This window comes from Haemaphysalis longicornis, unplaced genomic scaffold (genome assembly GCF_048455015.1).
Source record: "Haemaphysalis longicornis isolate Haplotype H1 unplaced genomic scaffold, Haemaphysalis longicornis Haplotype H1 scaffold_2, whole genome shotgun sequence".
In the NCBI taxonomy this organism is placed as follows: Eukaryota; Metazoa; Arthropoda; class Arachnida; order Ixodida; family Ixodidae; genus Haemaphysalis; species Haemaphysalis longicornis.
The window spans coordinates 201,214,762-201,220,247 of NW_027526295.1; positions in this window are offsets into that span (position 1 = coordinate 201,214,762).

The following is a 5,486-nucleotide window of genomic DNA, read 5'->3' on the forward strand; positions in this document are numbered from 1 at the left end:
TTTGTGTACTTACTTGCTGTGTTGTGCAAGCATCTCATGCTTCTCTTTTCCATAGCCTCAACAGCTAAGTGTCCTGGGTACCAGAAAGTATTTTGTAGCGGTGGTACCTCACAAAGCTTGCAAGTCGCAAATGTCATAAATGGCGTGGAACACTGAAGAACCTCGCGCTGGGTATGTGTTGCTCACAAGTTGTACAGCCTGGAAACAGAGAAATTTGGCTAATGTTAAAACACAATGCCCGGGTTAGAATTTAGCACCATTCCTTTTACATTCAAAACTGCAATTTATGTAAATATCATTGTGCCATTTATTTAAATCATGCTGGAACACACCTTGCAAAATGCAGATAAATATAATGGCTGCCGGCATTGATAATTGTGGTGAGTGTGAGCTTGCTCTTGGAACCATATTCCAACATTTCAGTGTTAGGCTGTCATTTTGTATGCTTTAACGAGCACATTGCATGAATTTCACCTTTCTCCTGACTCCATTCTAAACACTAGTTAGGGAGGAAAGTTGCAATCACATCCACTGCAGTACCTTTACCTTGACCAGCTCCAATATACCATAAAGCCAAATAAAATCCAGTTGTGCAAGCTTTCCACCTCAAAAAGTGTGCTGGAATACATAACAGTTGTTGTAAGTATAAGAAGTGCAACACACACTCTCACTACTTGCACTATCTCTCCCAAGTCAAAGAATCACCTGCATGTAGCGACTATCTTTGGAGATTAATTTTATATGTATTTCTTCTTGTTTTGGTCGCAATGGCAGCAGCGCAGCATCAGCACCACTGTTGCATAGGGCATCTCTAGGCCCTTTTCCTGTGGTGCAGTTGTTCCGCGTTTTCTAGATGCAGTGTTTAACCCAGATGAGGACAGAGGAGCTAGGAGGGTGGAGGGAGTGAAGTGGCTGGGGAGAAAATGGTGTGATGAAGTGGAGAGGCGGCTAGGGTGCGGACATGATGGTGCGGAAGCGGGAGGGGGAGGGCAGTTCAACGCAAATCTGTCACATAATCAGAATCGCACTGCTACCTCGGACCCTGCTGCTTCAATCTAAATAATTGCCACAAGATCACCATGCATCTAGGTGCCACCATGCGCTAAATGTGCCAGCGCTGTTACTCTCGGGTGTTAGAAGTTCACCATTATCCCTGCCCTACCATTGGAGTAGAGTGGTAGTGCCACCAAGCAAACATACCCGCCACCCCCAATATGACAGCACTTTAGCAACTGACAGGGAAGAGTATATTCAAACGAAAAGTTGCCCGAACATTGCAGGTACAAGGATGCCATTCTGGAGCGGCTTGGAGGGTGGGCAAGCAGCAGGACACCACAATTTTGAGGAGCCCTTCACCAACAACCTGGTCAGAACTTCGTGTAGATTAGGTTAGGTTATTCTAGGTTAGGTTCTCGTTCTTTCCAACTGTCTACTCTGCCACAGTGGCTAAGGCATTGAGCTGCTAAGCACAACGACATGGAGTTGATCCTAACTGGAGTAGTCATTTCTCTGTTAGGTGCAAAAAAATGTTGGTGTCGAGATTTTAGTATACCAATAATTAACCTGTTAGTCTTCCGGCTACAGCTGGTCTCGTATCCCACGTGCAGAAAGCCAGAACTCCTCATGCATCTACAGTAACAGCTTGTTACAAGAGACACTTGGTTACAAGAGACGTTTGAAAATGGCTTGGTTTGCCTGCGTTCGTCATGTTAGCAGCATTGCATACAAGAGACACTGTTACTCGGGGCAACATTTTCAGCTCCTTAGAGCAAATTCTTCACTATATTTAGAAGAGACAAGATGGCAAAGGGGCCTTATGTGGAAGGTCCTGCAGTAAACTGCCTTGAAGATGAAGCATGGGCCAGCATCCAAGAGACTGCAGAAGTTCAAGTGTCTGTTGAGGAGTTGGTGTGTGCAGATGTGTACCTGGTGTGCTACAAAGAGCGTGCAGATCATTTGATATTCGTGCAAGTAAATGGTGCCCTAGAGGATGAACCAGATCGAGGAGAGGGGTGATGACGAAGACATTGCAGGGCAGAAAGTGTCTGCAGCTTGGGCTGACAAACATGTAACAGCACTTCAAATTTATTGTGAGCAACAGGAAGGCTTGCTAAGTGAAGTGCCTTACCTCCAGAAGTTGGGAAGGAAGCTGAAATACAATCTGCAATCACTAAAACTACTATCAACAGTTACTTTACGCTACCCTGAGCAATTACCCTTAGACACACCTAAGCACAGTTCGATCCTGATGCATATGGAAAGATCTCGCCTGACTCCTTAGTGTTTTTTGTCTTTTTGGTTGCAAGAGAGCTGGGTTACACGAGACATGTTCCTCGGGTCCCTTGAGTGTTTCTTGTAACGAGGTTTTATGGTACTCGATCCATGATTCATAGCGCCAATCTGTTCCAGGAAAGCATCACATTAGACCGCACTACACTGGAGTTCAAGCTGCCTCATTTTTTGCTTTCAACTAGCGCGTCTACAGTTTAAACCAATTAGCCGCTCATGTTGCACAAGAGTGAACAACTATCTTCCTAAGTGCAACCACAAACAACTGGGGTCTTGGGAAAGTGTTAATAGGCGCAGTTCTGCGACTCCAGCCCACTCGTCAGCCATGCCTGCCGTCCGTACCTGGCACTGATGCCGTCACACCGGGTGGCAATGACGACGACAAGCCAAGAAGTGAGTGGACGTGACAAAATTGACGTGGCAACAGGCCTCACAACCACCCGAGCCCCACACCAGGGCAGCACACAAATTGCCCAGTATCTTGAGAAAACCCTCGCAGGCTTCTTTAAGGCACACCTGTCCTAGCAGTTCCAGGTTCATGTCGGTGGGCGAGAAGTAGGCGGGCGCAGCTTTCATAGGAGTGACCACGGCCATCAGGTCTGAGCAGAGGAACAGCCACGGCAGCAGGTGTAATCCTACGAGGAAGGGGTTCTGCGATATGTCGTCCTTGACCACAGACATGGAGATGGCTTGCAAGTAGCCATTGTACATTCACCAGCACAGCACTGCATTTACCGTGCTGGGTGCCTAGCCAGTGCAGCCCTCGATGCACATGCACGATTGTTTGGGAACCTGTGCATACACTGGCTTTTGAGTCCTTGGTTTTCTTTCACCTCATGGAAGGCTGCTGTGTGGGATCTTTTGCATTATCTGTGACTAAATTCAACTTGCAAAAGCAGTTACCTCTTTTCTTTCACCTTGGACTGACAACAAACCCCTACTGCAAAATTTTTCTTCTGTGAAACATGTAGAAACAGTTGAGCATATTTTATTAGAATTTGCAGCATACCTGTCACCGAGCACGCACTTTCTTCAGGTCGTTGACCACCTAAACAAGGATTAGTAAATCTAAAGATTATTCTAGGAGCATGGACTTGCCCGGCAAAACAGCACCAAGCTCTGAAATGTTTGTTCTTCTGCAGTCTAGTCCACTTATAACAATATCCAAGAGCCAAGGAAATCCCATCGTTATAACCGATCATTGTTATAAGCGGGTTGCAAAATAAAATGACAGAACAGAGATCAAAATATTTTATTCGCATTCCAGCAAGCTCGTACTACTATCATTTGCGGAAAAGAAGCCATAGTCGGTCACCTTTGTTTGCCGCGTGTGAAGCTAGCGAAAATCTTTTCCAAGAGCATCTACAGGTGCTTCACCTAGCTAAGTAAATGTCCTTGGCCGAAACAAAGTCCCCGAGGGACTGTGTCACGCATTGGGCCTCATACGAAGACACTACCCGAGTAGCTAGGCTGCGCAACCGCGTCGTTAGTCATTACTGTTGCACTTTGGTGCACAATATAACCAGATTCAATCGTTATATCCGATATTGTGGCACTGGAGCATTGTAATAAGTGGTTTATTTTACCATAGAAAGAATACAAAAGTTGATGGTGCCATAGCTGTTCACCGTTATATCCGATTATTGTTAGAAACGGTATCGTGATAAGTGGACTCGACTGTATTTGCATGTTATTGACCTAATTTTGAAATTGTAAAACTTGTAGCAAAAGAAAAAACAGAGGAAAATAGTCTGGTACTGTTTGCTAAGTCCATGTCAATTTCTTCCCCCCTCCCCCCACCCCCATTTCCTGCCCACCTCCTCTGGAGCGCTTTTTCCAACATCCTTCAGTCCTCTGCAGCATGCAGCTGCTTTTTACTAAAGAGTCGACCCTCTCTCTTGATGATGATAACATCATGATAATAACAGTTGAGTCACAGATTTGCCATAAGCTGTGTTGTCCTGTTTGGCCAGCTGATATGCTGCAAAAGCTTGACGCTAACAGAAGTTTTGTGGCTGCTTTAAAATAGGGCCATACCCCCAGATTTACAAGCATGCAAAATTATAATTTACATTTTCTAAAGACATCTGTAAACTGAGCTGATTTCAAGAGTACAATACATCACCGGGGCCTACACAGCATGCAAAGGCAATGACGAAACAACAGAAAACAAGCAAAACGTCATTGTCCTTCTATGGTCTATTGTCCTTGAGCTGTTCGATTCATGAAGCAGCTATGCCTACTTTTCCTTTGGTCACACTGTAGGACATCCAAATCGACAAAATTCTGTCAAACCAATAAATTCGATAAATCAAATAGAAATTGTGGCTGGTGCCATGTCTGCACTTATTTAAAAAATTACTTGATTTGCCAATATTGCTTGATATCGGACTATAAGCATTTCCCGTATTCTTAGAAGCCGGTAAAGGGGGGTGGGGGGATGCCGGAGCTTTCACAGTGGGCTTGATTTTCATGTGCCAGTTCAAATAATTGGCAAGCACCGCGTGAAAAAAACGTCACTGATAACGGCGCATGGCCAGGCGAAAAAATAACGTAGTGTCTAGAGTTACGTCCGACGGAACCCAAAATTGGAAACTAGAGTTACATCCAACGGAACTTTAAGCCAGTTTCTAGAGTTACGTCCGACGGAACCCAGAATTGAAAACTAGAGTTACATCCGACGGAACTTTAAGCCAGTTTCTAGAGTTACGTCCCACGGAACCCAGAATTGAAAACTAGAGTTATGTCCGATGGAACTTTAAGCCAGTTTCTAGGGTTACGTCCGACGGAACCCAGAATTGAAAACTAGAGTTACGTCCGACGGAATTTTAGGCTAATGTTTTGAGTTGCGTCCGGCGTAACGTAAAACACAAAAAAAAATTTACAGCTAACGGCACCAGCTACCAATCCGTGACACTCTATATGTGTAATCTATACGCAACATTATTGAAATGGTCGCTTGTAGGATAAATGACGTCAAATTCGGAAACACAAATGCTGCTGCTTTACGGCCAAACCGGTTCAGAATGAGTAAATCATAGTTACCATGTTCGACAGCGCCGGCTCCTTGTCAGTTGAGTGGTCAGGAACGTCATATAAGCGCCCACACTTCTGCAGCGATCTGGGTTCGAATCCCAGCTGGGTTGATGGAGCTTTTTTCTTAATTAAAGGATTCAAATTTTTATGTACTAGTCCAC